Source organism: Phoca vitulina, unplaced genomic scaffold (assembly GCF_004348235.1).
Source record: "Phoca vitulina isolate PV1807 unplaced genomic scaffold, GSC_HSeal_1.0 scaffold18, whole genome shotgun sequence".
In the NCBI taxonomy this organism is placed as follows: Eukaryota; Metazoa; Chordata; class Mammalia; order Carnivora; family Phocidae; genus Phoca; species Phoca vitulina.
In genome coordinates, this window is record NW_022589721.1 from 17,224,670 (window position 1) to 17,238,462 (window position 13,793).

At 44.5% G+C, this 13,793-nt stretch overlaps 1 protein-coding gene across 1 annotated transcript in view; it reads right to left on the reverse strand.

The window, feature by feature from the left end:
• HAS2 (hyaluronan synthase 2) overlaps positions 1 to 13,039 on the reverse strand; it is a 30,385-nt gene extending 17,346 nt beyond the window's left edge. Inside the window, exon 1 of the mRNA XM_032415844.1 lies at positions 12,421 to 13,039. The gene's annotated coding sequence lies outside the window, so the exon portion shown is untranslated. The remainder of the gene's footprint in view (positions 1 to 12,420) is intronic.
• Between the last annotated feature and the right edge of the window lie 754 nt (positions 13,040 to 13,793).

A 13,793-nucleotide genomic window follows, 5' to 3' on the forward strand; every position in this document is an offset into this window, starting at 1 on the left:
GGCAAGGTCCTATTGAAAACCATGACGTGTTCAACAAATACATGGAAGTATTATTTTTAGTATGTTAGATCATTTACTAAGGATGCACTCTGTGTAGGTGGTCATAGCTAGGTGTAGAACCTAATCGTCCTAGTGAGCAAGGCATTCTTTCTTCCTACACCATGTTGCCCCCGACCTCCCAATACTGACCAGTGAAAAATGCATAGGAAATTTTGCTAAATTTCATCTCCTCTTCAATGCAAATCCCTCAGCTCACAATTTCCATGCAGCCAGCTGAGGTTGGAGATCAGGATACCTGGATTCTAGCACTAACTCTTCCAACAACTAGCTGTGTGACCTTGAGAGAGTCACTTTATCTCTCTGAGCCTCAGGTTTTTTAATCCGTTAAATGAAGGAGTTTAGACTCCAAATCTCTGTTGACATTAAAAGCTCTTTATGCCTGGGGATCCTGTACATACATCTCTCAAGCCCCTGTAATCCTGATTTGCATTCCTTTGTTCAGAAGTCTATTTCCTCCATCCACCAGCACTAACACCAGATGGTTAGATCCTGGGGATCAGAAACCTCACTGTAACACAGTAAGCACTCAATAAGTGTTTTTAGAAATAATTCATAAATTAAGGAAGAAATAGCATCATGCTTAATTTCAACAGGTGAATTTCCCCAACCTCTGAAAGCTGTAATACATTAAACCTGAAACACATTTCAGCTTTTAATAGCAGCCAGTTATGTACTCCTCCCTAGGGTTTATATAACTCCTGAATAAGGTTTTGAACAACGAGAGTATAGGAGGACAACTTTTTTGTATTTCCTTAAGTATCTCCAAAGCTGAACATAGAAGAGTTACCTGGTAGACTTTTGTTATTCTGTTTGTCTTTGGGGGCTCCTGGACCCCATTCCAGTGTGTGGTGGGAAGGATGTTTCCCATATATCCAACAAACAATTCTCCAGGCAACAGTGGGTGTCCCACAATTTAACTCAATTCTGACACCATCTACCCAATAGCATCAGACTCCACGGGTTAAGGGTTCAGTCCTACAAGACTGCCCCCCATCTCCCCAACTTTAGATACCAGTCCCAAGCCCAGGTTGTGACCTATACTTCTGATCTACCAGTTATAAATCAGAGGTTCCCAAGACCCACCCACCTGGTGTTTGATTAGTTTGCTAGAGTGGCTCACAGAACTCAGGAAACCTGTTTACTCACTAGATTACTGGTTTATTATAAAAGGACATAACTCAGGAGCAGCCAGATGGAAGGTCTGGGGAATGGGCACGGAGCTTCTACGCCTCTCCAAGAGCACCACAATCCCCAAATCTCTGTGTTCACCAACCCAGAAGCCCTCCCAACTCTCTCCTCCTGCATTTTTATGGAGGCTTCATTACACAGGCATATTTGATTAAATCATCGACCATTGGCAATTGAACTCAATCTCCAGCCCCTCTCTACCCCCCAGAGGTCTGGGGGTGGGACTGGATGCTCCAGTCCTCCTATCAAATGGTTGGTTCTACTAGCCACCAGTCCCCACCCTTACTTAGACCGTTTTTAAAGTCACCATTAACATAACAAAAGACACCTCTACCGTCTCACTTCAAAAATACCAAGGGTTTTAGAAGCTCTGTGCCAGGCACAAGATGAAGATCAAATATGTATTTCTTATTATAAGCCATAATAACAATTTTCCCCCAAAATTTATTTTCTTCCTCTTCCAATAACGAACTATAATGAAGGTCATCATTGGTAGAAATGCAGCGTCCCCATCTTCAATCATTTACACTGAATTCAGGGTTTTTGTCATATCTATATATAATTAATACTTGACCTTTTTTTGAATTCAACCAGCTTTTGAAACGTAAGTAAATCTATTTTAAGTGGAAACTTAAGGTAAGCAATTATCTCTGCAAAGTCCCTTGCTGGATGCGCTATTTCTATTTTCCGACTCCAAACTGACTTAAAATTGAATGTCCACCCAGCACCTGGTATGATGTTGGTTGTTACCTGTTGTGTGGCCAACACGTCACTCAGATCCAAGAGGCACCTTTCATATTCCAGTGCTTACACACTGTAGTTACAGTTACACACTGAGGTGGTCCTGAGTGGATAATTGTGTTTCCTCTCCTAAGCACAAGATGGCTTGGGGTGGCTGGCCCTGGTGTTCCAGCTTTTGGAAACCTGAGATGGGCCACTTTCAAAAGGGACTTGAGGGCGGGTCTCCTGCAATCTCTCTTTCCCTTCTGCAGGTTTGATGCACAGACCAGCAAGGTCCCTGGGGATTGCAGAGCCCAGAGATAGAGGGATCTTGGTTTTCGAACTGCCACGTGGAAGGGAGCCAGCCACCAATCAGGAAGACCTGCCTTGGATGCTTAGGCAGCCAGAATTAATTGCTGAGTTTGTGTTTGTTTGCTTGCCCACTATGAATTTTGAGTCCATTTCACCCTAACTAATACAACCTAGGTAATGCAAAGCAGCCTGGAGACCAGGATTCTAGCTTGTGGGCATTATTTTCTTTTGTTAAGTGGAGATAATATGAGGAGCCAAATCAAAGTGTTTATGAAAGGGTTTTAAAAAACCAAAATCATGATGCAGTTTAAAGTACCAAAGTATCGGCTAACGAGGAAGCTAAAACAACATACCTAGATGTGTCTCTCCTTTCCAGCACTTACGTAGGACATCAGAGGCTGATATAGGTAATCCCAACACAATGGAAAATTCTTGGTGTTGGGGATCAGTGAAATGGGGAGTTCCCAGTGAAAGGCAAGAGAGCACAGCATCCCTGGTTAATTAAAACAGCTGACTGGATGCCGAAAACTGCCAACGGGCACCTTAACCAATGCCTAAAGGTACGGGGAGCACCAGACTTGGAACTTGTCATTTCCAAGACATGAGTCATTCTCACAAGAGTGAAAAATTTCAAGGGGGCTACAACACTCTGCCAGGGAGAAGCTGAAGTGTGTGTTTAGCTTGTGTTTAACATCACCAGAGCCAGCAAAAGAACTGCCTGCCATTCTTTTCCATTATTCACATTTTCCTTGCTTTTATCAGCACACGTAGACAAAGAGAGTGTTCGCATAGCATCTGCTGGCCCCAGCTGAAGTGGGAACACCCTCTTACATCAGAGGAGTCTCCAGAATGTCCCTTTGAAGCCTGGGAAAAGTTGCTAGTAAACTGCTGCAACACGGTGAAAATCGAACCTTTATATTTCTGCCATGTATCCTATTCTTGCCCGTTACGACACATGTAGCATCTCAGGCCAGGCCAAAGGGCAAAAGGCACATTTCAGAGCAAGCTTTACCGAGGGAATACATTGATCTCCAGGAGTGACACACAGTGTGTGTTGTTTTATAACTCCCCGCCCTGGGGGCAATTTCATAGATATGGGCACCATATGTGTGAGACTTTCGGAGACAATCCTCAATTCAGATACTCCGCTTCATAAGCAAACTCTCCTTGTCAGACATATGGCTTTACTGTTAAATTGGAAAATATGGTTAGTTCCATCCTGGATCATAAGAGCTACTGCTACATGGAAAGAGGATTTAGAAATCCACCTTCCACAAGTATTTAAAACATAAAACTTGGATTTTTTGCCCAAATCAAAACTTAATTGATTTTTAAGCTGATACTAGACCTGATACCAGTGATTCACTAAGTACTAGTCTTCACAGTAAATTCTAAGCTAAGCCAAGTGTTAAAAGAATACCTTGATGCATCATAATGTAAGTTCCACAAAGTCAACAGCTTTTTTTTAAATCTATTTTCACTAATGTGCCCCAAGGACATAAAACACTGCCTGGTTTATGGGTGATATTTAGTAAATATTTGCTGAATGAATGCATGTAACTTTCTGCATCAACATCGTCATCGGCATCATTGTTATATCAGCTAACATTCACCATTCATTAGGCTTCAGGCACCGGGGCAAGTCTTGTCTGCTTTGTTGAGTCGCATGATCCTATTTAATCTTAATAACTCTAAATGGTAAATGTATTCTTCATCTCAAAGGACGAGGAAACCAAGATTCTTAAGTATATAAGTAACTTGTCCACATGGTCCCAAAACCAGGAGTAGGGTCCACATGGTAGCATAATGCCAGATTAGAGGATTCTCAGTAAATATTTGCTGAATGGATTTGAATCATCAAGACACAACAGGCAGCATCCTTTTGTCTCTGGCTAATACCACATTTCCTTGTGTAAGGAAATGTTAGAAATGAACCTCAAAAACTCTTTTCCTGCTGGGGCGCCTGGGTGGCTCAGTCATTAAGCGTCTGCCTTCAGCTCAAGTCATGATCCCGGGGTCCTGGGATCGAGCCCCGCATCAGGCTCCCTGCTCAGTGGGAAGCCTGCTTCTCCCTCTCCCTCTGCTCCTCCCCCTGCTTGTGCTCTCTCTCTCTCTCTCAAGTAAATAAATAAATAATCTTAAAAAAAAAAACTCTTTTCCTGCTATTATGGAAAATGGGGAATTGACAGTCAGGAACAGATACAAGATCAGCCAACACTCTGGGAGGATTTCTGGGCTCATATACTTTTCTACGTGGATGCAGCCGAAAGGGACATAGAATGACCTTATCCCAAAGAAAGCCGGTGGTTGCGTCTAAGCAACAGCAGTGCTATTCATGCCTGCAGCCAAAATCCTGCTTTATTACCACGAGAAAGGCGCTCCTGCATTCATTGTTCCACCTGTAGAGCAGATAGAAACCTTGCTGTTAGCTCACATACCCCAAGTTGGACTCTGTAGGTCACTGGGTATCAGAGCCCTCTTTCCCCCTTGACCTCTTATTAACCAGAAGGCAATGTGGGATGAGCCAGAACAACAGCTGCTCCCAGAGCACTAGCGCAGTGGCAAGAACTGAGTTCCCATAGCTTCATGAAGTGGTCCTTCTGTCTGGGATCTGGGAGAAGAGGAAGTGAATTCAAATTAGTCGCCAGCATCTGGGAAAGGCTACAGAGAGTAGGGCCAAGTGCTATCTCTTCAGAGAGGTCTTAGCTTACCACTCCCTTCTAAAATGATTCCTCCCTCTCTTCACTCCCTGTCCTGCTCCCCGGATTCTGCTTGATTTTCTAACTAGCCCTATGTACACTCTATGGCTACAGGGACTTGATGATCTCTATCAACTGTGTGTTCTTGTACCAAAAACAGGGTCTGGCACATAGTAGGCATGCTGAATAAATGAGTAAGTCCTTTTGGACTCGGGCAGTCAATGCAGACTAAGAACAGGTCCCTCTCCTATCTTTGCTGCAGGGCCGATGAATATATGTTGAACCCTTAAGGGTACCTCTCCTCCAGCAGGGTTTTTTTCCTTTATTTTTTAATAATTTCTTGCCCAGGGATGCCTGGGTGGCTCAGTTGGTTAAGCGTCTGCCTTCGGCTCAAGTCATGATCCCGGGGTCCTGGGATCTGAGTCCTGCATCAGGCTCCTTACTTGGTGGGGAGCCTGCTTCTCCTTCTGCCTGTCTCTCCCCCTGCTTGTGTGCTCTCTCTCTCTCTTTCTCTCTGACGAATAAATAAATAAAATCTTTAAAAATAATAATAATAATTTCTTGCCCAGCTATCTAAATGTAATGGTTGTCGGGAGTACCAGACCAGCTAGTGAAGACCTCAGGATGATAAAGTCAAAAAAGGCAAATGGCCTTCCAAAAGCATTTCCAGAAACTGCGAGTTACAATTTGAGGAACCTTATGAATTCAGGGGTCAAGGTTGGGGCATGGGGGATAATGAGATAATCTTTTACCAACTTCAAATCTGGTACTCTTACACTATTCACTGTCCATCGATCCATATACTGTTCTGTGTTTGTTTCTAATGACTTGTGTGTGTGTGTGTGTGTGTGTGTGTGTATATATACTTGTGTGTGGCATGCATGCCTCCACGTCTCTGGAACCAGACTGAATTGCGACAGATTCGGGGCTCTTCCTTTTAATGGCGTGGTAACACTGAGTGAGTTACATAATACTAGACATCTTCAGTTTCTTCATCTAAGATAAAACGGAAATAATCATATGGACTTCACAAAACAGATTTTTAAATTAAAAGAGAGAACTCATTTAAGTACCTAAAAAAAAAAAAAAGACCAACAGTTTCTTTCCTGCTAACTACCCAATCAGCCTGACTCCCCTTCCCTCTAATCCACTGTTAGTTAATAAGGGATGAGCATGACATAGTGAGCATAGCTGGACTGGGAAGAAATGGATTGAAGCCCAAGCTCTGCCTCATTTTAGCTATCGGACTACATGACAGTTCCTGTGAATGAGCCATGTGTCCTTACGCAATCAATATCTCTGAACTTCAAATTTTAGGGATAGGGTTGAAACTTTATTTTCATATCACTACCACCCATAGCTGAGTGTCTATAAGGACGAATGTATGTTGCAATGTGGGCATGCTCTTCACCTGAAGGAGGAGTACAAAGAGTAAATTCCTTTTGGCATCTATCTACTCCCTGAGCCTTATTTCCTCATCTGCAAAACAGGAATGCAACCTTTTTGCAGGCTTACTGTATGTAGGCAAGGAATATATATATTTATCCCAGCTTCAATGGGATACTAATAGCTTTAATGTCTTAATGTAAAGAAAGAGTAACTTAAATGATAAAGTGCACTTGTCCCTCTCCCTCATTATATTTTAAAACCCACTGAAGACTAGATTGCTGTCTTTTTAATTTGCAGCCAATATTTACACATACAGAGGCCAAAAGGAGATATGTAAAGAATATTTCCCTAGCGAATGCATTGCTCAAAATCACATCTCATAAATAGCAGAACTGGTTCTAGAACACAGGTTTTCTTTACCCCTAACTTGTTGTATTCTGGGGGCTGGGGTTGGGGTGGCTAGGCCTCCAGTCATATGTAGAATGATTAGAATTAAGAATATTAACTTAGGCAGGTACACTAGCCAAGGAGCATGGAAACCTGCTTCTTTGTAATATGAGACATACTCTGCTTGTAGCCATTTGCCTGCTAAGGGGGGATTAGGAAGGCATGGTGAGCGAAGGTAAAAAGCAGGGGTTCCCAAATTTTCATGTACATCCACATTGCTTAGTGGGGTCTGTAAAAACTACTCATGTGTGGCTTCCACAACATTCTGAGTTCATTGCTATGGGGTGTTAACAGGGCATGAGTAATTTTCAAATCTTAAGCAATTCTAATTACAACAAAGTTTGGCAATCACTGGGTTAAAGTCTAAGAAAACTTAAATGATTTATTTGTATCACTAAGCATCCCTCCTTTGTATTACCTCTGCTACTGTCCTCAACCAGAAATCCGAGGTAAAAGTACCCAAATGAAGCCTCTCAATAGTCTTCACATTACAGCACATTACCCTCTGGGACATATTAGAGCACATGACCCTCATCCTGTCCCCTTCTGACCTCCTCTTCCTCTCTGGCTTTGAAGTTGGCCTTTGTCTCTCCAGTCCCACTGCATTGATCCTAGCAGAGACCCTGGAGCGAGTAAGCTTGCAAGGTTAGCCAATAGGCCTTTCAAAGGCCTTGTCACCCCAGCTGTGTCTGGATCCAGAGCTGTAGGTTTCAGATTTCATTTGTACCATCAGTATTGATCGATCACTCCTAGGATGCCACTTCTCCCAACTGCCCTATTGGTTCCTGAATTTCACCATCATAAACTTCATCCTAAAATTCAGCATGGCAAAGGGTAAAGTTTGCAGAAAGGCTTGGCATGCAATCTTAGTTCTCTATGTTCGTCCTCCATTGGCTCTTGGGCACTATTTTCATAGGTCAGAATCCCACGTAGCCATACGAACCACAAATGCCAAGTCTCCTCATGAAATCTTTTCTGATGTCTCAGATGTGGTTTCTCCTCAGTGTAAGCCCCCATAAAACTTGACAAGTCCAGCTGCAGCATAGTTCAGCTCAGGGGCATTACATTCAAGAAGTATTGAGTTAAACTGCATCCACACTCCTCTCTAACACTGTGACTTTGATTGAGTTGCTTAATCATTCTGAGGCAAGGTTCCTTTAATTACAAAATTTTCTTTATGGGGGCTGGAATTAGATATAATGTATATAAAGTATCTAATTCAGTGCCTGATACATATTAGACATGTGATAAACAGTAGCTATTATTTTACTTTTTTATGGGCCCTATTATATTTTGCCTTACACTATGGTTATTTATAAAGACTTCTTTGAGTATATTTTTTTTGTACGACAAATTCCATTAAAATGTGAACTGCATCCTATTTGCTTTTTAAAAATTTGCAGTAAAAATTATGCATTTTAGAGGCATTCTTTTGTAAATATTTTATTATTTAAGTTCAAAAAAATATTTAAGATGGGCGCTTGGGTGGCTCAGTCGGTTGGGTCTGCCTTCTGCTCAGGTCATGATCCCAGGGTCCTGGGATCCAGCTCACATCTGGCTCCCTACACAGTGGGGAGGCCTGCTTCTCCCTCTCCCTCTGCTTCTCTCCCCAGCTCGTGCTCCTGCTCACTCCTGCTCTCTCTCATGAATAAATAAATAAATAAATAAATAAATAAATAAATAAATAAAATCTAAAAAAAATATTTAAGAGTGTAACCTCTTTATATTTATTTTGACTCCTATATCAGCAACATTTTCCTAGACGGTGAGGGGCACCTGGCTGGCTCAGTCAGTAGAGCATGCTATTCTTGATCTCAGGGCCATGAGTTCAAGCCCTACCTTGGGCGTAACTTGGAAAGATAGATTATGGATAAGGCAATATATATACAAACTCTATACATCTGTATATGTTGATGACATTCCAATATACTTGAATAATTTAAGGTATATGCGGTGGGGTGATACTTATTCTATGCAGATTGGCCCTCGAGAGGAAAGGATTAAAACCAAGTTGGGGTGGAAATGATCTTTGTACAGGGAGCTGTCTCCCCCATTCAGCTGTCATACCAGCTGCAACTGGCTTGGTCCTTGCAGCCTCTTAGTGGGACACAACCTGAGTGAATTTGGATTAAAAACAAAACAAAACAAAAAACAGAACCCAGAAAGGGACAGTGGAGTTTATGCTCTGTTCTCCAATTGCTTTGTTAACTCATCACTCCCACATTACGCAAAAGTCAGGAAGCTAATAACGTAACAAGCCACTTGTTCTTAGATTGAAAAAAAATGTAACTGTGTAAATAAGTCTCGGGGTAAAAGGTACAGCATAGGGAATACAGTCAATGGTATTGTAATATTGTTGGATGATGAGGTGGGTTGGGTAGCTACACTGGTGGTGACCATAGCATGAAGTACAAACTTGTTCAATGACTATGTTATACACCTAAAACTAATGTAACTTTGTGTGTGAACTATACGGCAATTAAAAAATAACACTGTAATATAACTTTGCCAAAGGGGACCTACACATTATCCATAAGGGCTTTCCCCACAGTTCCAAAAATAGATAAATGAATCTGTGAATGGTCTGTGCTTAAAATTTCAAGAAAAAAAAAAAAAACTGTTTTAGGGGCACCTGTGTGGCTCAGTTGGTTAAGTGTCTGCCTTCGGCTCAGGTCATGATCTCGGGATCCTGGGACTGAGTCCCACATGAAACTCCCGGCTCAGTGGGGAGTCTGCTTCTCCGTCTCCTTCTACCCCTCCCCCACCCCAGCTCATGCTCTCTCTCACTATCTCTCTCTCTCAAATAAATAAGACCTTTAAAAAAATTGTTTTAAAAGAAAGCTGGTACGGAAACCATGTATCAAAGTGTTTACGAAATTCAAAACTATGAGGCTCTTCTATAAACCTAACAAAAACAATTAGTTTCAATCTGACTTACTTTCTAGGAAGTTTCTTATTTCTTATTTGTTGCTCAATTCCTGTGTTCCAGGATGGCAGCTACTTCATCTTTGATTTGTAGAGAGTAACATTCAAATTTGAGACTAATCACCGATTTAAGACCTTAATTTATCGAAGCTGCTTAACTTTCTCTGGTAAAGTAAAGATTTAGTTCTAGGTACAATACCAGGTAATACGTTTGCCAATATGTCTACAAGACATTTTTCTATTCCCCCAACTCAGGAAATACATAAGTAAGAAAAAGTGAACAGGAGTGTTGATATTCTAATTCCAAAGCTATCACTGAGAAATGTTGACCTAGAATTCTGAATACTTGTTCCAAAACTGCAAACTCACACACGACATAATATAAATACTATAATAGGCACTTTAAAGAGTTAACCTTCTATTGAAAATGTAAAATAGCCAAGTAGTGAAAAGACCTGCAATGAGCATGATGGGTATTAAAAATGCAGTACCAATAAATAAATAAATAGTAAATAAAAATAATAGTAAAAATAAAAATGCAGCACCTCAGTAGTTTGAGTAATCTTATTTAGCATCTAGAAAAACGCAGCGAAAATATAATGAATGAGTCAATTTGCACACATTGGAATGAAAAGAAAATGTTTAGAATTTAAGTATTCTTTTCAATCTTATTCTGTAAATTTAAAACCGTATCTACAAACCGTTTGAAGGGCATAAATATTTGTCCTAGCCCAATCTATATAAATACACATTTTAATTTTAAACCTTTCATCATTGAAAATGTTTGAATATGTGTTGACCTTTTAAAAAGTTAAAATTACCTTTCTAAAAAATCATAATCCTGTTGAACGCTTCCAAAGGTACATTACCCAACTCCTTCACTGCAATAAAAAATCTGCGAGGAGAAAAGCTTGAAATCTACAATAGGCAGTGAAGGCTTTCCCCCCCTTTTCGGTCACCCTCACTTCCTCAGCAAAGCCCAGCTACCAATACCCTTCACTTTAAACTCAGAGCTGAAAGTCTATATATACTCAGGCCTGCAGTTCGGGGAAGCCCTTCGTAGCCAATCAGAGCTTCCCGATCTATTGCGTCACACCTCCCCCCAGGGTGTGACGTCAAAGGCAATCCCAGGCCAGCCACGTGGGTTGGAGCCCAGCGGTTCTGGGCAGCTGCTCGGGAGACGCCCGCTGCAACGGTCCCCAAGCGTGGGGGAAGTGGCCAGGGAGGGGCGGCCAGGGCTCCTACACGCACCTTCGGGGCGCACGGCTGCAGCAGCTCGCTCGCCCCGGAGGCGCGCAGGGTCGCTGAGTCCAAGTCCCCCGCGCGGGCGTTTGGGGGTGGGGGATGGAGGGAGAGGCGCTGGCACCTAAGCCGGTGTAATAGGACCCGGGTCTCGTAAGCCCTCCTCCCCAGGCACAGCCTCTCCGCTCCCAGCCCCTCTTCCCAGCCTTAATTATCCTTTCAGCGCCGTTTCCCCTCAGCTGAGTCTGAACGGCCGGAGGGAAAAGGCTCTCTCGCCATCCCATCCCGCCCGCACACAGACCCTCCTTTCAGACCCGCCCTCCCGTTCCCTGGGACCCATTTCGGAGCCCTGGCTGTCGCTGGGCGGGAACCAGCGTGACGAATTCCGCCCAAGGTGTTGATTATCCATCCCAACCCAGCCTCTGGCTCGCCTCCCACTTCGCCCCGGCTCCCGAGGGCCCCCGGCTCCCACCTCCGGGCCGGGCGCTGGGGACGGCACCCCCAAGCCCCCCACCCGCCGGGCCCCGCGCTGCAGCTGCGGAAAGGAGCGCCAGCGTGCTCGGTGCCACGTCGGAGTTGGCTCCCGGGACGTTGCAGCTGCCTGCGCTGCAGCGCGCGGTCCCCACGCACGCCCTGCCCCCGGGCGGCGGCGAGGAGAGGGACGCGCGCCCTCCTCCCTCTGGGGTCCCCGAGTGCCACCGCCTGCGTCAGGGACCCCTGGCCCGAGTAAGGCTTCCGGAGCCGGGCAGAGCCCGGGCCGACCCAGCCTGACACTTTCCTGGGGTCCGGGGAGTGCAAAGGAGGGGAAGCCCGGGAAAGTGGGAGTGGCCGAGCGAGGCCGGTAGCTGCGAGGAGGTGGCAAAGGACCCTTCTTCTCGGGGGTCCTGGCTCTCCGGAGCTGGGAGCCCGGATCGCTTTAACCCTTTGCTTTCCAAGTAAGAAGCGGGTTTCCCACTTAAAAGTAAAAGCTGGGCTGTTCCAGGGTTTTCCTCCCCACGTAGGGTTGGGGGGGAGGGGAAGAAGGGAAGGGATGGAAGGGGCAAGGGGATGGGGGAGCGGCTGTGCGGAATACATTTTCTTTGCACTGGAAATTCTTGTTTCCCGACTTGGGAGCCCCTCTGCGGCTCCGGAAGATGAGGAGTGGAAAAGTACATCCCGGGACGTGCGGTCTTTCCCAGGCAGAGAGGTTACCTGTGTTCCCAGAAAGGCAGCGGATTTCGGGCGAGCGCCGCAGGGATGGGAAAAGACAGGGTGCCAAGCCTGAGAGTGATCTGAAATATCCCCTGATTTTCAGCCTGTTGGAAATTGGCAGACCTCAAACTTTCCTGTCGAAAACCAGCTTTACAATTATTTAACACTTACGTGGATAATTTCTTCCCTCTCCCTGGCCTATTCGGGGGGCCCTCCTGGTTCACCATATCGCGCCAGTGTAACGTACCTTGTTCAGCTCTTGGTCATAAAGTTGTCCTCAGCCTGTCTGTGTGGTCCCGGAGGGTCGGTGGCGGGCAGTTTCCAAAATTGAGGTAATAAGAGATCAGATGAATTTGAGACGACCGGCCAAAAAAAATAAAAAATTTAAAAACAACATTTAAAAAGGATGGGGGAGTCTTAAATGTTTGGTTCTCCCCACTTTAAAAGGAAATCTCACTACTGTTCTTTTTAATACCTCCGTTGCACTTCAGTCTAATTCTTAAAGAAAAAATTGTGCTTTAAAAATAAATTAACTTTATTTTATTTTATTTTATTTTTTGCTCCAGTTCCCCCTCCCCTGATATCGGAAAGTCTTTTCTTTTTCGTATCAAGAAAAGCCCGGTGAAGACTCAGCAGAACCCAGGAAGCGCAGAATCGGGAGAAAGTCTTTGGCTGGGGCTGGTTCAAGTCCCTGGTTCAATGGGCTGCTGGAAGCCAGGACTGGGTAATTCTTTCCAGACGTTTTGACTTCTCCTTCCTCGCTGTTGTTGCCTTTCTGCCTCCTCCAACTTAAGGGGGTCTTAACAAGTGAGCTGGTGGGTGTTTTAATAGGGCGGAGGAGGGAGTGGGGGGTGAGGGGAGTGGAGAAGGGAGGTGCGGACTGGGGAACCCGGAGGGGAGGGAACTGGGAGCGCGGGCGGGCGGGCGGGCGGGAGGCGGGGAGGGGTAGAGGAAGAAAGAGAAATTGGCCATTCAAAGCCCTCTCTGAGCTAGAGGCCGGTTCTAAACTCCAATGAATTCAATTAACTTGATTGCTAACGTGTGCAGAGAAATGCACTGCACATATGCTGGCCACCACCTGATTCCCTCCTTCCCTCCAGCGGTGGAGCGGGGAGGCCGCGCTTTGCAGACATCCCTGAACTCCAGTCTGAGTTACAAGGATTCCCTCTTCGCGAAAAACTCCCCACACTGTTTCACTAATTTGCTTTAAGGCCAAATGGTGCCCTTAGGCTAAGTAACAGCCCAGGGGAGAGATAGCTGGGGTGTGTGTGTGTGTGTGTGTGTGTGTGTGTGTACCCACCTGGAAATTCGCAAGCCGGCTGCGACTCTAAATAAAATCAGCTACAGGTCTACCGCATGTTAACCCTTTCTTCCCAGGAGCTCAAAAGTTTCTGAGCAGATGTCAAGTGTCAGAGTCTCCCTTACACAGACGTTTCCGTCTTGGGTGACGGAAAAAGTGGAAACATGATCATATTTTTTTTTTCTTAACTTAAACCCCTAATGTAAAAATGCTCAAACAGCACGCATTATAAATAAAACATAAAATAAAAATCGTGCTCTGGAGACCTCGGACGTAGCGCGATGAGTAAAAGCCATTTCCAAGAGAATGGCTTGAATGGC